The following is a 24,453-nucleotide window of genomic DNA, read 5'->3' as shown; positions in this document are numbered from 1 at the left end:
AATCGACAACCGAAAAGAAACTGACGATTCCACAAGATTCGTCGCTCGTGAGTTTTCCGAAAATTGATTTCCTCTTCCCTTTATGATTATCGACGTTCTCGTATTACATTTAAAAAGGAAAAGACAGAAAGAGGACAGGTGGAAGAAGTGCAACGACATTTATTAAAAGCGACGTTCAGCGTGGTTTATGTTTAATAACAGTAGTCTCGACCGCTACACGCGTATAGCGGCCAAAGTCTGCTTGCACGATGGTATCGTTCTACCGTTGAGATAACAAGTTTTATAAAAGTAACAGCTCGTTGTACAAGCATAGTGTGCAGCGTGGTTTTTTTAAGACACAATGTTATTAAATTTTTTGCGAAAGAATGTTAGAAATATATATGTACATACAATTCGAAATGGAATAAAATTACAGAGCTCGGTCTGACATTTTCTCTTAATTATTGCATTCCTTTGCAATTATTTTTCTGAGCTATACGATGTTTCAGAGCGAATATAGAGAACTCTGGAAAATTATCTAGAATATCATTTCCTATACATTTTTTCGAGAAAGAATCGTATTTTTAACGGAGCTTAAAATACCGTCAAAATATTTCAGTCTTTCGAGAAGATTCTTGAAAATCCAAACCAAAAGACACTGAAACAGGCACGACAGGGATTTTTCGAAGGTTTCGTAGAATCTCTACCGTTTAAATCGTTCGAGATAGCGGAACGAAAAAGGCGAAGACCGTGGAAGGAAGAGAAGGCTAGAAACGTCACGAACGTCGCGCGATCTGCTTTCTTCTCTTCCTGGTCGACAGGGACGAGGAACACGTCGACGACGACGTTTCTGCTCGGGTACCAGTTGGCACGACCTATCGAACGTAACCTTTCGCCGGATACGAACGGTGCTACACGTATACACGAAGAAAATGGAAGAAACTAAGAAATGAGACTGGCTGGCACCTTCTTGAATGCCGACGATCCACTTGGAAACGATTTACGAAAGCACCTAAAGGACCACGACCTTTTCCATTCCGCGTGTCCTATCTGTATTGTTTCGTTTTTACCACCGATATACTCCCGAGTTTCTCTTTCTCTTTTATTTATTCAGCAGTCTTTCACAGCGAAAAAGATTCTCGTCGAATTCTTTCGCATCGAGTTTTTCTTCCGCGATAGTTTTCCATGGGATAAATCGGGAGAAATAAGGAAAGTTTTTCGGTTGATGAAAGATGCGATTGATAATCGATGATGGAACAAGGGTCGATTATCGCGACGTGACAAATGTATCGTTGATACTTCGTTTTTCTTCTCCAAGAGATTATTCCTTTTCATCGATGAATTCTTTGGATGATATTATTGTAGTCAACGAATGAATCGGTTGGGATCGAGGATTCTAGATAAAATGCAAAATATTTTGTCCGTTTTACATTCGTACGTCGTGATCGTCGTTATCTTCTTGGAAAATCCTCTTTTATCTACCAATCCCAAATTCCTTTGCTTATTACATTTGGTGTTCAGCCAGGAATCGTACTCGTCTCTTCGAGTTCTACGGTTCTCTTTTTCCTGATATAAAGATTTATAAAACGTAGAAAATGTACAACAACATCGAACCGACGATCGAGAGTCTCATCTGCGAAAATCAGCGTCGCGAAACGCACTGAAAATATCAACGGCGAGACGAACAAGATCAAACAAAAAAGCAAACCAGAAAGAAGAGAAGAAGAGAAAATGGAACGTAATATACCTGAATCGTCATATATCATACACAACGCTCGACACGTTATACCATTCTTCACGAGCAACGCCCATCACAAAGCCACCGCAAGCCCCAGCGGCCGGAACTGCCGACCACCGTCTATCAAGGAGCCAGCTCTTCAACAAGTAGTCCGCCGGAGAACAAACGGCCCCGTCGATTATCGCGTGTATCCATCTCTAGCATCCCCCCTTTCTATCGGTTTATCTTTGTTTTCATCAATCCGTATCAGCGGAGGGTGGCGATAGAGAAAGGAGGGAAAAGGATAGGAGCGAAGACACGGGGAAGAGGACAAAGCGGATAGGAGTTAGAGATCGCAATTTCGAGGCGATGTTCGCGAAAATCGTGAATCTGCTGGTCGGTGCACACACGTGCATTGGCACGGTGCCATTTTATTTTGGTAGCCGTTTCTCTCTCTCTCTCTCTCTCTCTTTCTCACATACACACACACATACTCTCTGTCTGTATCTCTGTCTTTCTCTCTGTCTGTATAGCCGAGCGAGAGAAGAGCAGTCAGGAATGCCTTTCTGCCTCTGCCTCTGCTCGCCTCTCACCCACTATCTCTCCCCTATCGTTGGTATCCCCGTTTCAACGCGCCGTTTCTATTCGTGGCTGTAGATGGCATCTCTTGCCAGCTTGAACTTGACCTTTCGAACCCCTATGTGATTGCGCCCAGGCCGCTTTTCTTCTTCTTTCCACGCCTCGTTCCACCAGACCCCTTCCAACTCTTCCTTTTGTCCCGTTTCAGAATTCTTAGATCCCGACGCGAGGCGCCTACCGACACGCTTCTAGCTGTTTTCGGTTCGGTTCTACGGTCGAAGTATACACGCGGGCTGTGACGATCCGATTCCGCGTATTTATCCAAATTCCTGTCTTTATAGTGCGATGGGAGAAGCGAGACACGAGCACAGATTTCTTTCATCTACCGACTTTTCTTACGAATAGTATTGTCAATTGCTTGTCAATTTTAGAAATTATATATATATATGTTTCTGTGTATTACGTATGTCCATTTTACCATCTTTAAATTCCCCATAAATGCATAAAAGTTTAAGATTTATCGTAGCGATAGACGCGTCCTACAACGTTTATGATCAAGCTGGAATATTTGGACGGAAGTTAAGGTGCAGCTCTGGAACGTTATACGTCTATAGCGTAGTAAATGAAAATTTTAACCGTGAAACCTACATGCAGAAGTAGAATTTATTACACGGTCGGAGTTTGCGTCGCCGACGGTAACCAAATACGCGGACTCGTCGAAGCGTTTTTGAAATACCTCGTTCCATCACCGTAATCACCCGTTTATTGTCCTGAATCTCAGTCCGCCACGTTCTTCCTCTGGTTTTCTTCTCTCCGTAACCCTCTTCCCCCGATTAACGACCGAGTGGTTGCCTCTTCTCGCACCAAACGACCCGCATTCAACGACAACCGAATCTCTACACGCTTATTTTTCCACTGTCTAATGACGTGGAAGCGTATCTCCGGTTCGTACGTGAAATTACCGCGTCCGTTACGTAAACAAGCGTTCCTTCTTCTCACCAACTCGGAGTAGAATAGGAGTATGCATTTTTCATGTTGATTTTATCGTTTGTTTATGGCGCTATCGCGCACTGATTGCCCAGAAAACGAGATTGCCACGTTTTCTACGTGTTCACAATGGAGACGATTCGCCTATTTCAGTGTTTTCTCCGTTTACACAGGCCGATTCGACGAACCTTGTCGTTTTATGATCGGCAACTGGATATTTTAAGCCGAACAAGGGTTGTTACCACCGTGATAAGCGCTTCCGCTTTTATTACGAATTGTTTGCTGCTGAATATAGCTAGGTCGAATTATGTTCTGCAATTTCATTTGCTGACTGATTCGGTCTTCTAATTTTTCGGTCGTAAAAAATGAATAAAAAGTCGAGTTAATCAGTTTCGCATCCGCGAGACTCGTGTTTGGAAATATTGAAATTGCCTGTAACAACGATGCATATGTTGGCTGTAAAAATGTAAAATTGTATTTTCTTGCGTAACAATTCCGCGAAGGATCATCGGCGAAGAATTACGTATAAATCGTAATTAATCCGTCTTAATGTTTCAACGTAAAATATATGGGTAGAAGAGATCTGCCATAGTCGAACGTCGGAGTACTTTTTATTTCCAGAACCATCAACTTGTGCCTTCAATTCTTCGCAGAGTTTTGCCAACTAACTTATACTTTAATGCCGAAAGTACCAGAGTTTTCACTTAGCCTTCCTAGTTATACCTTTCCATAATTCTAAAGAAATTACGAAAATCCAGTCTCTCCATTCTCCTAAGCAAAAACCCACCGAACGGCGTGACATGAAAATACGATTCGATATAGTAATAAATATAATCATACGGTAGGATTTTTATTAATTTACGTTCCAAGGTTTCCGCTGCTGATTCTCTTCCAAACACCTGACAATTTTTGATTAACGTCGTAACACCTGAGAACGAGGATTAACAACTTCGAAAGACGGTAATTCACGTTATATTAACCAAGTTTCCAACGATACGCGCTTCTTCGTTTCGTCGTAAAATCTTTCGCGCGGTTTTAACCAACGCGCGAGATGTATCGAGCAAGTCGTTGTAAATAACGTCGTCGGTAGTTTCCGTGAATTCTGTGAATTCGCGTCGTCTGCGGTTCGACGTCCACCGGCATCCATGTGCACTTTCTAAATCGAGAAAGGACGCGGCCATTGGCGCCCGAACCGTTTCGATTTTTCGTGACGGCAAGATAAACCGTGCGCGTCTCGTAAAGCTTCGAGTCTCCTTGGTATAGAAGCAAGTCATAAGTATCCGTACGTATCCGCTCGACATGCTTCCTGATAAAATTTTCAGCGTGCTTTAAAGTCTCGTTTACGAATGGGTCATCGAAGCAAACGAGAAACGTATCCGTTGTATTAAGACCAGTCGGTCGAGCGTCGTTTAACGACGGAATTTCGACAAGCGTGTGTTCGTGTCGATGAGCCGCGCGCCATCGTCCACCGTTTCCGGTCTAACGATCTCGATAGCCTCCCAGTCCTCCGTCCGATGGGAATTCGCGATTCTTCGCGAAAATAAAGGAATTCGAGGTATGGCGGATGTGGTTTTCAGCGTTCTCTTCTAGGCGTTTTAACTAATTTCTTTTGTCTGGATGTTTGAAAGTATTTGTGGGGTTTAGGATAACTGAATCCAGTCAGAGATCATATCGATTAAGCACATTGCTCGCGAAAATATTCGTACGCTTTTAGGAACTTTTAACGTACGTGTACATTACTACGCGAAAAATGTTGAAATTTCGTTGGGACTGTAACGAGGCACGCCTATCGCCGTTCTATCAACAAAAATTACGAAATGTTCATTGGAACTGTTCGTTATTTATTATATTAATAAGCTACGATATGTAGCGAGATCATGTTTGCCATTAATTGTATTGTTTGATGAAAATCAGTGGTCGAATGAGAAGACTTTGGAGCGTTTGAGTAGATGTGAATAAATTCGTAGGTGAATTTAGAGGCTACTTCGTAATGTTTCGTCCCACCACAAAGCGCAAGATGAGGGTACTTTTTAACGATTAGTATCGTTCAGCAGGGGAAGAATTATAAAGCATTTTGCCGAATAATGCTCTTCACGTTTGGGTGCAGAATGTTTATTAGTCTCCGGTAGCGTTTCGCTCGATCAAAGTGAGAAGGAGAGCTTTATGACTACAAATGATTCTAATTTTATCTACGACTACCAGCATTAAGCGCCGGGCCACTATTTTCTCCCGGAATTTCTCGCCATTGATTTTTATTTCTGCTCCGAGAAGAGTTCCATATGGCCTAATAAAACCACCGTCTAACGCATCTTCTCGTTCCTCTAATTCTCGAAAAAACACATTCCCTTCTGGTTTCTCTAACTTGTTTCATTCTAAAGAACGATCCCCTCCTCCTTCGTCTAATTCTCCAGATTAGGCTCCCCTTTTTCTCCTAGTTTCCGGTGACACTTTCGTTGGCTTCTCCGATTTTTTACGCTCCTGAAAAAACAGTTCCTCCTTATTTTCTTAATCCTCTGGTGCAATTATTTTCCTTTCTGCGACTTTTACGGTAGCCGTGTTTAATCTTGAAATAATTTCTGTAATTCCAAGATATGGCCTCTTTTTTTCCTTTATAGTTTCTCTGGAACTTTTTCCTCCGCTTAAAATTTTTCGAACACACACACCGTGATATTCTCTTAATATTTTGGTTCGTTTTTCATAACTTTTCCTTCTTTTTCTTTCTTTTTTACAGTTCAAATAGCGTTTTAAATTCAGAGAATTTGATTTCGCCCCGTCATTACGCAAATGTAAATTTTTGTATCCAGCTGGATGGTCGTATTCGCGTCTGTACTTTTACTTCCGCGTTAATTATGCAAAAGGTGTGATGAAATGGGGAATGAAAACTGAAACACGGAATGCGCGCCGTAGGAAACGATATCGTAGATTCTCTGGTAAAAAATTCTCTGACGCGATTCTTTTTCGGTTTCATTCGTGAAACGAAAAATAGATAAGTCGTAATCAACGCAGAAAGCTTTCTGAAACGATGAATCGATACATGAATATTCAAAACTGCGATATAATCAAACGGAATTTTCCTTTCCCAACTAACAACCACGACCAGTAGCGAATCTCGCGAAAAAAGAAAGAGCGAAGCTTTATCTCGGCGATAGCGCTACGCTCGATTCACGTTATATCTGCCTTATCTTCGAGATAAGGCAGAAAATGGCAGAGAAAGTGCAGTCTCTTCGCTGCCGATGCTCAAAATATAAGAGGAAACTGATCTCTGTGTTTGCAGCGAAGTTAAGCCTGTCAGCGTAACGTGGAATAAAGTTGGAATCCGACTCATTAAATCTTCCATCGAACCGAATCGTTCGGTGACCGGCTGAACAATTGGCCGCTTTGAAGGTCCTGATCCCACGGAAATCGATTCGATAGCGCTTTGAGAGGGCGGTCAAAGGGTGAGCTTCTTGCGGTCTTCCTTCGACGGAGCTTCAACGACGTTATAATTTATCGCGTCTGGTTTCGTTCCACGGCGAGAACGTGACGTCGAACCACTTGTGCCGTCTTTACGGATGAACTTTATAGTTCTAACGATATTAGATTTGCGCATATGAAATGTCGTTTCTCCAAAGTTTCAACTAGATCAATACCACCCACTAAATTATGTTCTGACAACTATCAAATCATGTTGAAGACGCGAGTTTAATTTTTACAAATAATTGCATCATGTAACATAAACGAGATGTTCGTAGATAGTTTTTCGTCGACGTTGGATTTGATGACAGAAACAGGGTGATGTTTATAATGGTAGAGTTAATAACGATAGAATTTTGGTTGGCTTATTTACTTATAATTCTCAATGAGAATTGATTGCAAAATTCATCCAAATAAAAAAAAAAGAATTTTGGCTTCATCTGTATAATCGCAATTGAAGATCAGTGGCTTCGATCTTTGTGGTACTCCCATCTTCGTCGATGTTATATTTCACATTTCCTTTGTAACTTTGGAATAGAAATTACTTGCAGTCTCGAGATATTCGGATAGCCGACAGATCGTAGATCGATATGGAACGCGTGAGAATACTTGCGTATTTTTTTTTGTTGTATCGATGATGGGATGGCTGAATGTGAGCGTTAGGAAGTTTGTAAAACAGATTATATTATAGACAACCCTCTACTATGCAACTACACGAATGTGTCCGATTCGTTATTCAAAAGCAAGCTGAAAGTGTGTTATAAAGTTTCTTTGTTTCTTGTCTAACATAATTATAGATGCGACGAAGAGGAGTACGAAGAATCTAATTGTAAGTCGTGTCACGACTTACTTTCGTCTACCTAAGTTTTCTATACCGTATTTTATAAATTCCTAGTAACATAAAAAAGAAAGTTTGTATTTTATCGTTCCAGTCTCTCTTCTACTGTAACAGATGCAAGATTCAATTGGAAGCGCGCAAATTGTTCGGAAAGGCCATCATTCGTGCGAATTCTACGGCGAATTTAAAATAGCAAGTGTTTCTTAAAATATCAAAGTATACGTCGATGATTATTCTTTGCTCTTTACATCGTTGTCGATCTGAAATTCGATCTGAAGCGTGCAGAATTCACCGTTTCGTCTTAACGTCGCTGAAAATTGGAAAGTCCGTGGCAAGTGGTCGAAGCTAAACACGAGCGTGTAGCGGATAACAGATCCAGCCGTATCGTCTAACGGTGACGGCACGGCACAGGGTTTCGATCTATTTCCCGCGATAACGAGAACGCGTGGCACTCGACGAGGCACGATCACCGGTTCGAGCGGCTCCGTTATTACAACCGGCTCACCGTACCCTGTTCCACGAAATAGCCCGAGATCACGCGAAAAATCGGCTTCACGCTTCCGTCCACGAAGCGAGCTTCGAGAATAGCGGGCGGACACGTAATAGGAAATATCGAATCAATTTCTTTATTACGTACAGCCACGCTGCGCGATATATTTCGTAACGGGCAGATGATGTCAACGTCAGCCGTCTCTCCATCAACGCGTTCGTACATCCAAATGGCTTCAATTCTCTGCCTCTCTGTATCGCGTTGAAGATTTCGTATCGACTAATCGCCAGTCTCGTTCGGAATAATTTTTTTTTCTTTTCACCGAGAATCAGCGAGAATCGGCGTGTTTCCATCGATGTTTGCGAGAATAACTTCGAACGGTTTATAGCGAAGCTCGTGGTAAAACATAAACACGGCGTAACAGGAATATAAATTATTTGAGCGAATTTCACGTACTTTCCAAAGAAACGTCAGCGAGTTTCGTTGCGAGCAATATTCGCAAGAAAATCGTTGAACGTTTGCGAGTATCTACGAACATCGCTCGCGAACATGTCCCTTGGTGACTAATACGTGTACACGCCTTACAGTTACACGAGCCATTTGTCCCCTTATAGATACAGACAAATGGAATTCTACCGTGTAACCTTGACTCGTGTGCGTAAGTCTTTGGAACGTTCGTATTTCAGCGTTGGCGTACATTTGCGTGTGTCGTGGCTAGTTTTAGCTCACGGTCAAGGCCGCTGTTTATTTGCACGAATCAATCAATTAAGGAGAAATCGTTAATCCGTCCGATATAGAAGGTTCTTTGGCTAAGAACACTTTGCCGGTGCTTTCGTGGGATTCGTTTCAGGGATTTTGGCCAACTCGATTGGTTACAGGCAGGTTCTCGTGTTTGATGTACCTACGTGTGAAATTGCTTGGGGCGATCATTGAATTCGAGTCTTGCTCGTGATTAGTATTCGAGGCTTGGTCGGAGTGTTAATTTCAATTTTGCTTCCTGGGAATTAAAGAAAGAAATTGGAGCGTGATTCCTTAAAAAAGAGATTGAAAGGAGAAATCGTTAATCCGTCCGATATAGAAGGTTCTTTGGCTAAGAACACTTTGCCGGTGCTTTCGTGGGATTCGTTTCAGGGATTTTGGCCAACTCGATTGGTTACAGGCAGGTTCTCGTGTTTGATGTACCTACGTGTGAAATTGCTTGGGGCGATCATTGAATTCGAGTCTTGCTCGTGATTAGTATTCGAGGCTTGGTCGGAGTGTTAATTTCAATTTTGCTTCCTGGGAATTAAAGAAAGAAATTGGAGCGTGATTCCTTAAAAAAGAGATAAAAAAAAAAAAAAAAAAAAAAAAAAAAAAAAAAAAGGAAAGAAAAGAAGAGGAAAGCTGAATCATAATATACGTATAGGATGAATCTTAATTTTAATATGAAACTTCGTGTTACTTTGAAAGTAAAAAGTTGTATTTTCTACGGAGTGCCGCTGTATAAATGAATCTTGTAAGTAATTAACCAAGTTCAGATTTGCCAAATTATTTGATTTCAAATTATAATGACGTTTCAATTAAAATAACCTAACTTGGATCAATTATAAATTATCACTTCTGAAACATCAAACGAATTGCAGATTGCTGGAATATTTGCATAATACATAATATTTCCAATTTTCAGTATTTCAATGATAAAAACAAAATTCCCATCATCGATGTTGGAAACATTCCTGTACGCGAATCCTGTGAAATATCAGAATATCGAAATGTCGCATTAAATCGGCACGGAATCCGTTTGTATTTACAATCGTCCGAATCCGAACCGGTATGACTGACCTGCGTTTTATAACGTCGACGGTTGTTACTACGATTATTACAGTGATCATCGACGTGTCGGCGTCCTCGTGGTTCTATTACAGTCGTAAAATTTCAATATTTCAAGTACGAATCCGCGCGTGAACGTTTTCAACTCACCGCCGTTTCCTGGCTACGTTTCTCGTCTCCTTTTTACGACGATTTGCCTCATTTTTTCGATCGATTCGGACCCAACGGTCTTCGAATGCCCGTAAGATTTTAAACCATATCTGTAAAGTTAACGCGCTGTCAAGCGGATTTTGCGAGAAACTTTTAAAAGCAAAAATATAGCGATCTGTTGTACGGAAATAACGCAAGAATCTTGGTACGCCTCGTACTTTTATTTAAATGATACAACGATGAAAAAGCTAATTCATATCGATGGTCACAATGGACTCTGAATAATATTAGGTTGTCCGAAAAGTGTCTTTCTTTTACAGACACGTCTTTTACAACGACGCATTTTTATAGCAACATGAAACCTAATCTGTCGAACGCTGTGATCTTTATCTTGATAGAACAAAATGGATCATAAATAATTCGATAAAATAATATGAAACGAAAAATGTCGTGCGTCCATTATTTCCTTATAAAACGAAAGATACTTTTCGGACGACCTAATACAGCTCGAGCTATACATAGCTATACTATACAATTATTTTCTATCATTTTTATCTAAATAAAAAGTCTTACGTTGGTACCATCGGTATATCATTATCATTTAAACGCGACTCGTACCTTTACGATGTAGATAATATTCGAAAATGTTAAACGCGAGTCACGATATATTAAAACTGCAACAGTAAATTATACCGGAGAAAATTGGCTCTGGGTATAGGGAACTTATAGAAGATTAAACGAGGAAATAAATCTTTGAGATTATAAAGATTAAAGGAACAATCGTAATTAGTATATTTGAAACGAAGTTAAGTTACAGAGGATTAGCTTTACATAGACTTTTAAAAGAAAGTCTTTATTGTAAAAATCTTCGTGTTGTTATCCTCTAGTCTTAACGTCGTGTCTTTTACGTTAATTCGGCCCTTATTCTTTCACGATGTTTACATTAGAAACACCCTCGGTCTTATCACAGGCTATCATCACAATCTAAATTGTTATTATTCTCATTAACGTCTACTACGTTTAAAATACTCCGATCTTTACATAACCACGTGTTCCTTTTCTGTTTCAGGTGAGTGTGTTTCATTCAACTTTTCACGATCGAGAAACTGATAAAGAACCCCTGGGTCGAGGTATGGTTTCTTTATTCTCTCATATTTTCTCCCATCGATAACCGTTCCGGTACGTCGATGAATATTAATTTCGCCACTCGGTTCGGATCGAACGAGAAAGTTTGATATACTTGTCGTCGAGTCGTTCGCGCAAATATTTCATTAATCAAAGCTTATCAAAGTGGCTACGAATGGGAAGTAGCTCTCGAATTTTTTGCTCGAAATACGTCGTTTAGATCTATGAATCTGGTAACTTATTTGTTTTAAACAAATATCGGTCACAGGAAACCGGAGGAAAAATATTTTCCTGGTGTTTTAACACGTATTAATCGACTGGTGCGATGGTCAATAGGTAACTCGCGTTTTTCTATTCCAGAACAGTTAAATGAAGATAAACTTCTTGGATCGATTGGAATTTACGACGATGAATTTAGATAACATTGTCAAAAAAACCTGTACAAATATGACGTAATATTAACGAAGAAATTTCAACGACGCGAATGATTTAAAGAGTATCGTTCAAAAAAATTGTAGAAACACGATATTATAATTCTAAAAATTAAACCTTATGGCGTAGCAACGTTTCGATCTTGTAACGATATCCGCCCACGATAAAATCTACGAAATTCGCGCGATAGTGAACATGTTGAGATTCAAACAAACGACATCTGTTTTAAGCAATAACGCAAACTTCTGGTGAAACGAAAATTCGTTCAAGCAACTTGCGCATCTAATTCGAAGCTAAGAAATTTTCATTTTCCGCAGCTTCATCCATAAAACCAGCATTCTCTTCTTGCGACTCAGCATCGAACGTTGCATCCGTTCGTCAAACATCACCGTGCATTCATCCAGCGTGTCTCTCAAAACGGATTTCCTTCGGAACCATGTCGGTGTATGGACGAAGAGGAAACCGAGCTTTTTGGTCCCCGTAAAAATCGCTGTTCGAATTCGTCAGTCGCGACTTTCCTTCAGAAAACGATTCTTCTTTTGCCCGACGACGTTACGGTTACACTTTCTTCTCCTTCTTTCCCTTTTCGCTCGTCCCTCGATCGTTTTAACAAGACGAAAGATCCTCTCCGCGCGCAAATCCAGCCGGATTTCTCGGCGGACGACGATGTTCGTCCGCGAGGATATTGGAATTTTGAAAATCCCCACTGACGGTGGTCGGTGACGTCTTTGCATTCGAAAGAAATCCCTCGAAACTGCGGCCAGTATAACATTCGTCCTTCCCCTCTACCTCACTTTGATTTTACCTTACTTTTAGCTTTCGCGAACCATTGCGTATTTTCCTTTGTATTTTCATCAATGGATTACGCGTGCGTTCTCACGACTGGCAAATGGAAGATTATTATTTTCTGAAAATTTCTCTTCTTCGAATCGGCGCTTTGTTATTCTATGAAATTTTTAATACAACGGAATAGCAGCTCTTAGTATCTTCTTTGCGCTGAAGCTTCTGGAAACTTAAATTTTAGCTTTCCGAAACAGTAAAGATTATGAACATTTAGAAATCTATTTTGCAGCGACTCCTCTTGCTTCTTCTATTTATATGAATGAAGGAAGATCGTATAGCAATTTGCACATTGCGAATATCGTCAAAGCAGTGGCAAGAAGCGTAAAAGATTGGAATTACAGCGCTAAAAGTATCAGCCTATTTAGAAGCCTCGTTAGTCGTTTAAATACGATTTTCTCAATTTTTATTTCCTCTATTTCCAAACAATTCTTCGTTCGTCGCTTTCACGATCAATTAGCTACAAGTTTGTACAAGGCTAGGATCTACCATCGAAAAGAATTATAAAGAGCGAATAGTTAACTATTAAAATTTCGTCAAGATCACATCGTACCTGTTTGTACTCGTATACAAAATGTTGCTACGTCGTGAAACTTGCCAACAAAAATCACCGCGTAAATACCTACCAACCCCATCAGCAAGTTTCTCGAAACATTTTTCCATCCTTCGTCTCTTCCTGCGATTTCCCTAGTCGGCTCATAAAATTTTTTTCGCGTTTGCCCATCGGGGAAATCGCGTCGTCCCGCTGGTTCGTTGTCTTTGGAAAGATTCTTTGGATTTCTGGCGGCCGTGAGGGGAGGTCCCGGCCGGTTTTCTTCGCGTTTTCTTTCCTCCAGAACGATGCGACGTGGTCGACAATCAGCGACGACGCCTCAGGCTAACCAGTCAGACATCGTCCTCCACCTTCTCCTTTTCTACCGCTTTTTTTTCGCTTTTTCACCTTTATCACGACAGAAATACCGATCCTCGAGTGGCCGACGTCGCCAGTCTGCGCTTTTACCGATCTCGCGAGAGTCATTTTCGAAGCCACGTTGGTTACGAATCGATTATTATTATCGACAATTCCTCGTGTAACGATATTAATTAAAGAGAACAGTCGCTTTTCTAAATATTTTGTGTATTAGTTAGCTATTATTAACGGATTTCTGCCGTTTTATTTTCCGTGACAAGAAATTTCTGACTTGGACGAGTATCAGCATAGTTGAATGTTAATGCCTGGGCCGATTCTCGATTGAATCTGGCGAATGATCATCATTTTCTATCAGCGACGGCTCGTTAATTCACCGCGTAACGAAGGCAAATGTTGCGAGCCGCGTTATTTGCACGGTATATCCCGGTTTGCGTTCAATTAAATGGTACGATCCGTGGAACGGTCTCGCGAAAGCGGCGTTTCGACGTTCCCCGACTTAATTCGACAAATATTTCCGCGTTATCCGTAAACGTTCGTGCAGATCGATTGCTTGCCATCGAGTGAAACGCTGATAAATAAACGTAATAAGTGGCATTCGGAGATACAGATCGGAACGTGATACCGTAAATTAATTATAGATCTTCTACGAAATCTTCTTTTAGACAAACAGTCTGTTCCTTTTTTGTCCGACTTCAAGTTTGGTTTTCAGGTCGTCGACCTGCAAAGTATTTTTGATCGAGTCTGATTTCCAGCTTTGAGGACTTTCAGAGTTAAGTTTACGGATTTCCGCAAAGAAACTAATCTACGAAATACCAGTTTCACTTCTGCTGTACGTGTTTCCGAACAATTCCAGCTATCCGCTATTTTCAAGAAATACGCGTACAATTCGATCTACCGGACGTTCCTCTTCCTATAGAAGCAAGCGATTATTTGAATAAAAATTCAACGTATCATTCGTCTACGCTTTAATTAATTCCACTTGTAGATTCGTGTCACGAGAGTAGACAGTAGGAATTTTAATATCAATATATTTCTTCTTCTTTTTTTGTACGCTTCTACGTTTCTTATTTGTATTTTTATCCTCCCGTTCCATCGTAACTCCGTGAATAGCCCATATACTTTACGCAACGCGATTCGTCGAATTCTTCCAAGACAAGAGGAGTCGCGTCGAGCTCGAGTTTTCTACGTTTTAAAGGTGTCACTTGGTAGTAGGGACGAAGCGTGTTAATACCATCCTGTAAGGCTTCTATCACGTATCGGCCGACTCTGTACGGTTTCGGTGAATTACGTTTACTTAATCCAAACTTGCTGAACATGCGAACACTCGCTCGTTATCGCTGCTCCGCTTGTTTCCGCGTCGCGTATATACACACCGCTTACGTTTCATCTTCGCCCTTATTTGCATGCGCGCGACTTAATCGCCACCCTAACACACGGATTATAACCGATCTCTATGAAATTCTTTATTTTAACGAGATAAGAAATTTTTCCAAATTTTCAACCGCAAAGGTTGATCAAGTGGAGTATATTTAGTCATAATTAAATCGAGCTTGATTTTGTCATTCTTCAACGACGAATTCTTCCAGTACAGACTGTTTTAAGATTTATACAAGATAATTTAAGAAAATATAAAAATGTTTCTATGAAATGTATCTTTTTAAGTCATCCTCGAGAAATGTTGAATACGATAACAAGCAATTTTAATATAATAAGATGTGGAAATTTTGTTCTTTGCTCTGCTAACCATTAAATGTATCGACTGTTTTAAACGATAAGTAGACAGAAATCTATCGAAACGCTATTGCAGTAAGTCGTATTTAAAAGTACAGTGTCGCGAATAATTATAAACCGAACCGTATTTTTAGATTTTTCATGGTATCGAAACAAAGATCGGCAAAATCGTTTGTATAATTTCATGCGGTAACGCGAAACAAAACTGAAGATACAACAAGCAAAGATTCTCTTCTTTCGAAGTGTGAAAAAAAATTACATTTTCTCTTAAAATTGTGCTTTTCGCTGTGAAAACATATAAACCAAACGTTAATTTTGTTATCTTTTCATTCAGTGTTTAATAGATTTTCCTTTAGCTTGTATCACTTCTGTTAATCTGCTAGATACAGAAACCATCAAATTATCTAAAATCCACCCACGCGGATTTTATTCATTTTACAAACAGTACGATATTTCCTATAGATGACATCTCCTGATCATCTAAATTTTCGTATTAAAATTCCTCACAGGTTCTCGACCAGGTTCAGATCAGGATTCGATGCTGGCTATGCTAATAATTCTATTCCAAAATCTTGAAACCAGTTTTTTGATGCGATGGTCGTACGAATAGGATCATCGTCTTTGCTGAAGAATCATCTTCTTGTCTTTTGTTTCGGCTATGAAAGACAATAATTCACCACGTAACGCTTCCTCGCATTCTAGTTCGAAGTAGCAAAAATAATTTCTCTTAACATATACAGACAGTGTCTTCTAGAAAATATTAAAGAAATAATAGAATGTGTTTGAGCCTGTAATTATTCGCAGCGCTTTATGTTAGGGGACAACTCATAGTTTATGAAAGCTCATTACGTTAAGATGGAATTTACTTCGTTTCACTTCGCTTTTTACTTCACGAAAACCAACGCAAGTAGCAGAAACGAAATCTAGCGACCGCAGGAAAGATTCATTCGGTGAAACGAAAGTTTCGTTCGAAGTTGCTACAGCGTTTCAGAGATTCATGCGAACGCCGATTTACTTTTACGATTACGCGGAAGCTCGACTCTCGGTTTCCTCTTTGGTTCTTCCTCGAACGTTGGTTCCGCGGCTTCTACACAAAAAATGACCCTGGACGATCGGTGGACGGTTCCAACGAACGAAAATATACGTAGCCTGTAATTTCGGTTAGTTCGTTGCCGCACGAATCGATCCGAACTCGGATCGATGGAACTTGACGCGGAAAACTTGCATCCTTCCTGAGGAACTCGCAGCAATAGCCAGTTCGCTCGATTATTCTTCTCCGTCGAATCGACAGAGGAAAGCGCGATACATTTTCATGATATTTTATGGAAAGATTCTATGATCGAGAGAAACCGAATTATTACATCGCTGATTTCTGAGAAATTTAAAGGCGTAGAAACGCGTATGAAACTCGTTGTAATATCTTTGATCAGCTTCTATTCCTTTAATCGCGTGTGCAAATTCGCTAGTTTAGCGATTACGTACCTCGTTCTTAACCCACCAATTTCATGTTAGAATCTTGTTAACATCGGTTTACAAACTTTAGCAAGAACAACGAAATTAATTAATTAAATTTAGGTGTATTGTATCTTTTTTTACAGAAATTAGTCTCCGCGATTCATCTGCAGTTCGCTCTGCAAACGATTGGCTAAAAATCAGTGAAATTCCAAAGAGTAAACTTTTAAAATTTACGCGAATAACTATGAAATGTTAATTTCGTGTACGTTGATAGTTGCAGCTTTAATAACAGATCGTGCGATATCTGTCGGAACACCAAAGGAAACGCGATCAAAGACGATCGAACGGTCGAACTAGCATCTAGTGGACTACTCGATGCTTGGGACGATTCGTGATTCGTGATCGTGAGCATTCCAGATGAAACTCTTCGTTTATCGACTCTTACCGGTACGGAGAGTTTACATTGTAGCTCCATTTCAATGCAGTGTTTTAGATGGAGCAGCCACGGTATTCACGAATAAAAGCGTGTCCTTTGTGAAGTGAATATTGGAGCAAGGTTTAGTGAAGCCCGCGTAACAATATTTTGTCTTGGCGTAGCGTCCTCAAAGGAAGAGAGTTCCATTGAAAATCAAAGAGCCTTTAAGCTTGTCGAGCGGCGTTGCAACTCGAGGAAGGGAGCGAGAGAAACACGCACGTTCGCCAGCGTTTGTTCCTTTCTTTTCACAGGGGTTGCCGCTTTCTATTTCTGGCTAGCTTTCGAATTTTTCTGTTCCCGCGTTATTTTTCATTTCTTTTCTTCTCTTGTTTCGACCAGAAAACCGTAGAGTTTTTAGCGAAAATTTAAGGGCTCGACTTTCCGTAGAATTGCCACTCGGAGTCTGTAGTAAATCGATCTATCGCGTGATCTTTGATCAGAAGCTTCTATAATCATGGAATTAGAAATTAAGCAAAATTAAATCAACTTTCGTTACATTCTTTCGCCCATAACGTACGTACTGATATTTCCCTCGCTGCGAGGTTAATACATTTCCTTTTGATAAGGTTGAGCTGTATTAGAAACATCGCTATATCGTTCCAGGAATCACGCATTTTTCTGTACCAGAAATATTTTCCTTCCAAGCACTACGTTCGTTCCAATACATTATGCATTGCGTTCTCGGCTTTCTTCCAAGTTACTTTTTCGAGACACGTCGAAGCAAAATCGCTACGTCTGTTACAACAATCTCGTTACGATGTTGACCAAGTTTCAAAATGTTTCATACAAGACACACAGCGTGTAATATATTCGTAAAAGGTTCCTGCGAATGTTTGAATAATTCCGTCAGCACCTGTATTTGACTTACTTTTTCGCCTAGATCCCCATTCTCCAAAGCGGCCATAGTACTTTCGGTTATAGAACACCCCGTAGGTACATATTCGTTTTAGCTCGCTCCACATGCCGAAAGTAAACTCTCTTCCGGATTTGGGCGGCGCGGCGGCGGAAGATCGTTTCCGGCGCGCTCGCGCCAAACAATAATTTGCATCTTTGTTTGAGCGCAGACGGCTCGCCGAGACGCGCGAATTCTTCTCCCGAGCTCCTCCCTCGTCTCCCCCCGGCAATATGTAAAATCTAGAAACGCCGCCTCCCGGCTGGTTCACCGGAATCCCGGCTATATTTCTTCCGTGTATTTTCGATTCGCCCGGCTGCGGTTCACGCGGCAATCTTCCCTCCCCGACCCACCCCGTGAATTTCATTATGTATATTACGTATATCGAGACGCAAGCCCACTTTTGCTTTCTTCTTCGTCTTCGTTCGATAAATCGAAAACACGACGGAATATTATGCGCCGCGGAAACACACTTTTCTGCAAATTACCACGAAGAGAATCTTTTTAGATCCTTGGGGTAGGACGTGGATTCGTGTAAGGATAGGTCGAGACGGAAACGTCGAACTTGCTTTTCTGTTAGGTCAATGTTCTGTGAGCGTGCTTTAATTATTAAACTGGGAATTTTACGCATTCGTGGGAGATCTAAGGATACGCGGAATGCGCTTGGTACGCGAAAATATGGAAAGTTCGCAAAGTATGTTACCTGCCTGTTGTGGTATTCGTTTAGTGAAACTGGTCTATTAATTATACGTATTACGATCACACGCTAGAGTTTTCCATTTTAACGTAATCGACGTTTGTGAATAATAGAGGGCGAAATTGTTGCGTTTATAGAGGAAACGAAGCGAACTTCCGGGGAAAATTGAAAGGTAGTGTAGAGAAAGAAGCGCGTGATGTTTCGCTGTCGTCTTTTTCTAGCATCGTTAATTTGCCACGCGAATATTTAGCAACTTGGTAAGAACTATCGCGAAGCAATCGAAGCGATGGAACGTTGCTTGCGCGAGAGCAATAATTTGCCTGCTTTAACAACGGGCTCGCCCTTTCGAAAGATCGATCTGGCCTTTTTACGGCAAAGAGAGTTTGCTGGGAAGCTAAAAAACAGCAATTTTGCTCGCGAGGTAACACAAACATTCGCTTGTTAACGACAACATTCCTCCACGCAAAAAGATAACACCTTTTCCATATAAAAAAAGAGGTTCCAAATAAACACTTTCTTGCCTGAAAAAAAAAGATAACAAAAATTTCTCTCGTTTAAACAATAGACTCATGCTTCCAAAAAGATAATTCCCCTTTTGACGATAAAATAAAAAGAGCAAGTTCCTGAAACATTTATCTTTTTTTTCATAGAAAAAAAGGAGAAAAAGAAGAACAAAATTTCTGTTTGTTTGAACAATGAATTTGTCTTTCCAAGAGAATGACTCCTTTCTCTGGCGACCAAAAGAGAGCAGAAAAAATATAGTTTTGGAAAAACTACCTTGCATTTCGAACGCAGAGACGACGGTGGTTTCGGTTTGCGAGGCGTCTCTAAAATGACCACGTCGAACATTCGCGTCTAACTCGCGCGACCGTACACGCACGAGCATCGAACGACCGGACCTATCAATTATTCATGAAACGCCACTCCGCTTTAATTTACGCCCTCGTACGTACTCGGTGGTCCTTGTCGTACGATATCGCTGGAGAACCTGGGATCGCCTATCTTTCTGATATTTAGCCTTCGTTTTGCTCGTCGCTTTTACCGGACCGAAGCTGATTCCGTGCTCGTCGAACGTTCTTGCTCGAAGATCGAACGAAACCGATTCCATTAATTCCCTCTAGCATCTTATTCGCATACGAGGGAAATATAACGACGAACACGCGATTATTCCACACTTTTATATCCTACGAATATCTTTAGCGAACGTTAGAGACGATCAAACATAGGTTAAAGTGGAGGTATTTAAATCGCTTCGTCCTGTTTCATGTTTTTTCTTCGTCTAAAGTACAGAATATTTTCGTATTCCGTGTTATTATATTATTATACTAACAGCTAATATATACGAGAACGTATGGAGTAATTTTGTGTTCGTTTTGTCCTTTTTCATATTTTCTCTGTACCTAAAGTACACGTTTTTCTTTTTTTTTTTTTTTTTTTGGTTTTTAGTTGTATCAAAGATTAATATGCATATACAGGAGTATATGAAAAATGATTTCAAGAAGCTCGATTATTCCAGAACGTAAAGCTGAGTTTTAAGCTGCCTTACCTTAAAGTAGGTATACCGTTGGCAATTATTCGGACGATACGTCTTTCGCGCTTCGTTTCCGCTATAAAAGGTAACCGAGCGTCGCTTGCTATTACCAACGCACACGATGTTTCAAGCGGACGCCGATTTGACATTGCATTATTGGTTAGAAATCGCACGTGACTGAAATATCAACTGTTGAATAACTTTTCGTCGATTATCTATATCGCTGGAATAATTACGAGCGGTAACGCACACGATTTACGAAGAAATGAGATTTTAATGTCGAATGCGACCAGCTTGCCAGAAGATGAGATCGTACGTGAACGGTGAACGTGTTAAGCGGTTTCACGGTTGTGATGCAAGAATCTACGTGCACGGTGAACGAACGAAGATGTGTATTGTGCAGTCGTATACACGCGCTTCTGTGGAAGAGACGGAGAAAGGTGAGCGTAGTCGCGGTTCGTGGGAAAACCTTGGAAGCGTTAGGAGAAGAAAAACGATGGAACAACGTTCGAATAGGTTGATGAAGTATAATCGGCGCTGTTTATGTTTCTTCTGGATTCTGAAAAGAAATCGTTTGCATGAAAGAAGAAGAACGCACGCTTCGCCCACGAATCGATTTAAAAATTCCGATCGAAGCAACGATACAGCGGAACGCTACAAAAAAGGGCAATTCCGAATTGAGAAATTTAGATCATCGCGTGATAATTGAAGCGGTGATTTTACAGAAATTCCGTTTCTTTCGCTCGAACGACATTTCCACCGCGGCGGACAGCATTCTTCGAGAGAAACGGCGATCTTGGCGGACGTGATTGCTGGTCGGCGTTAAAATTCCACGCAGCTCGTCGTAACGCGAGTTTAAGCGCGGCGGATTAGGGACGTCGGGGCATTAATTGCGAATTAATTCGGACTTGACCTGAAAGACATCCGGACAGGCCTGATAAAACGCCGTGATAATTTTCCACGGAGCGAATTCTCCTTAATGGAATAACGAAAACCTCGGGTACGCGGTCGGCCAATTAGCGGTCGCATCCGTGAAAAATTAATCTAATATGCGACTGGACTGACGCCGTATTTATTCCACCGGCGGACCAAATAAATGATCTTTGGTTCTGGCGCGGCGGTGAAATTCAATTTTTTCGCCACGTCGAATGGAAACGACGCGGAATTTTGTCGAATTAATCTGTTTCTCATTTCCTACTATCTCGTTATTTCGAAATGGAAATCGATTTAAAACGATCGAAATATCGCATAAGATGGAAGGGCATTTTGTCAATGTTCCTCGCTACTTTTCTCTGAATTCCTGATTTCGATCGAATTTCAATTAGCTCGTCAAATAATCACCGATGTTTCTATTATATATATATATATATACATTTTATATTAGGTTGTCCCAAAAGTTTCTTTCGTTTTATAAGGAAATAATGGATGCGTAACATTTTTTGTTTTATATTCCAATGGAACGAAATGGATCATATACGATGAAACAAAAAATGTCATGCATGCCATTATTTCCTTATAAAAGTAAAGAAACTTTTGAGACAACCTGATATATCCATTGACCGCGAGAATTTACGCATTTTTATATCTTTACGAACATAACGAAATAAATGGTACGTAAATTTGTTTCATTTGCTAAATATTATATTCTATTTTGGATATCTCACAGTATCTGGTATCTTTTCATATTAAAACGGGGAACATTTTAGTTTTGATTTTCTCTATTATTTTCTATATCGTCGATATTTTTCAACATCTTCGCTTGGAATTACAAATATTTATCGGCGAAGGAAGACAGAATGAAATTAGAGTTTCGAACGACTCGGCTCGGTTTATTTGTAGAATGCTATTATAAATGATGTCGTTTATAGCGTCATTCGGTTCACTGGTCATCGTTAATCTTCCATTCCGTGCACTTAATGGACTACAGATTTCTATTATCTGTTTCTCGTTTCTATAAAATAGTTTCGTGTTTGGAATTTCCACGACGGCCAGACATACGACACGGTCGTTCCTGATTCATCGTTTCGGCGTCCGTTATCAATCCTTCGTTCCAAGAGACTTACTCATTTCTTATTCGTATGAAAAATTCGAACAAAGACAAGATAGTCAATCATATGACCGGATGGTACGACTAAACTGTGCGATAAAGTCTGTCATGAGCGTCGTTGTCGATTCTTTATCGTCGCGGCACTATTCCTGTAACTGTAATCAATGTGATATACAAAATTATTATTAAATATCACGTTGGTCCCGGAATCGAGAAAACTTTCTTTTGGTATATCTACATTGATCGCGGACGTTTATGCAAATTCCTATCTCGAACCTATGCCGTGCACACGTTCGTTTCACCAACAAAACACTTAGTACGACGAGTACTTTACTTTACATATATTTTTTGATATTGCGAACGCATTAACGCCTTCAAACTTGCTAGAAAAATTCATGGTCATTCATAGTGATTTCATAGTGAAAATTCATAGTGATTCATCCCTCTTTCGAAAAACATTAACGACTTTGAAAGCAATAATCCACGAAAATGCAATACCATCGACAAACGTTCGTCTTGAAGACAAAATTTTGCCATTGTAACGAATACCGAACACGCTGACCATTTCATAGAAATACCAGGTTGCTCGGGTTTCTAACATTTAGAGGAGGCGTTAATTTAGTCTAGCAACGTGGCCCAGCGTCATACGTGTTACCGTTGCTGGAAAACGATCGAAATCTCCCGATGCTTGGCAGCGGTAGCGTAAATGAGCTCGTGCAGCATCGGTGAATGGTGTTGAAACAACTTGCAAAAAAATGTTCCGTGGACGGGTGGCGATTTTTTGGCGTGGATTTTGCTGTCGACGCAAGTGGAGCGTGCCCCGTGCATCCTGTTCGTTCTGCGAACGAGCGCGGACAATGCGGCGGCGAGCGTGACGCTCATTGTGCGTCCGATCGCATCAGCGCGATTCGTTTCATGTAAATTTCATACGCTCCACGCACCTCTCCCTTTCCCGGTCCTCATCCAAAAAAGATCCTGTATCCAACTGGACGAGTGCAACGGCCCGTATCGCTGCGAAAAACTCCAACAATAAAATTGACTAACGCTATGAATTTGATCAACTTTGATTTCACAGGATTTGGTATTCTCCTTTCAAAGCTCCATGTGTCGGACCTTAAAGAAATTAATGAAATATTTTGTTCGCTGATTGCGAGAAACTTTTCGTTTCCGATACCGGCAACATATCGTGTCTTTTGGTTGAAATAAACGTAAAAGGAGAGTCGTGAAGAAATGAGCAAACTTGTAACACTTTGGACACCTAAGATTCTAATAACTCGTCGTTCTATAAGTTGTAATGTAAATACAAACGTAATGAGTAGACTAAGGATATTTACGCGAATTCGTATTTCGGTAAATATAATTAATACAAAATGGAACTTGGATAGAAAATTGTTTTATTTATTGAATTTTGTAAAGGATACAGTTTCTTGAAAATTGTGTACATTTCTACGTGCTATGTGCGTCCTGTGCATTTTTGTAACTTTATATTTCCTGTAAATGCGTAGAAATTCGCAGTCTCGTAGTTAGCAATTAGCAACGTACTTCGTGGAATGCTTGCATCGTATAACTCATCCTAGTTTGTCGCGCTTTATCGTTATTAATTAAGAATTTCGACGATATCTTGTTACGTAACACATAGACATCGACTTTCCTTCGTAAAATAGCGTACGAATTTTGCCATTCCATGCATTCATTTCCAAGTTACGAGCATTTGAAGTCGGAAATTCCTAATTCCTTTTCCGCCGCATATTTTTTTTACAACTTTCGCGTTACTACAACCTCAGGATTTATAGACTGGCAACTTATCCGAATTTTGGCTGCCCAAAGGAGCATAAATTTGAACGTCATCTTTCCCGGGTGTGGCCTTAAGAAAACGACTGAAACGTTCGCGAAACGTCGAGTCGCGAGAAAGTACAACGTACTGGTAAATGCAATGAACGCGAATATGTCGTCTAATCATCGTAAAAGTTAAAAATCTAAAATATCGAGTCTTCTATTGTAAGGTCAGAATTGACCACGTCTTAAAAAAAATTGTAAAAAGTGGCTACTATTTCTGGTGCCGGAAAAAAACTGTAAAAGGAATTGGAACGAAAGGAACGAAGCGTGCGTGAACCGTTAACGGGCGTCACAGCCGACGAAATGTCGAAACATCTAAAGTCACCGAAGTTTTAGCGCAACGTGGAAGTGATTTTATCGCGAGCAGAAAACTGTGCGAACGGGCAAGCGAGCAAGCGGACCGCGAGAGGGTTCAACAAACTTTCAGCGTACCATTCACGACGATGACACAAGTGTTTCGGCTCCCCACTGCACCGGCGA

At 40.5% G+C, this 24,453-nt stretch overlaps 1 protein-coding gene and 1 long non-coding RNA gene across 12 annotated transcripts in view; one reads left to right on the top strand and one right to left on the bottom strand.

Annotated features, from left to right (window-relative positions):
* Positions 1-24,453, top strand: part of LOC100746923 (max dimerization protein 1) — a 236,392-nt gene that overhangs the window by 48,953 nt on the left and 162,986 nt on the right. The window lies entirely within an intron of this gene.
* On the bottom strand, positions 9,428-10,137 carry LOC112212321. The gene is made up of 3 exons (XR_002946131.2): positions 10,003-10,137; positions 9,865-9,938; positions 9,428-9,771 (listed from the first exon to the last, which is right to left on the bottom strand). It is a non-coding gene; the product is annotated as an uncharacterized LOC112212321 (long non-coding RNA).

The sequence above is a fragment of the Bombus impatiens genome, unplaced genomic scaffold, assembly GCF_000188095.3.
Source record: "Bombus impatiens unplaced genomic scaffold, BIMP_2.2 scf_0151, whole genome shotgun sequence".
NCBI lineage: Eukaryota > Metazoa > Arthropoda > Insecta > Hymenoptera > Apidae > Bombus > Bombus impatiens.
This window is presented reverse-complemented; position numbering and strand designations above follow the sequence as displayed.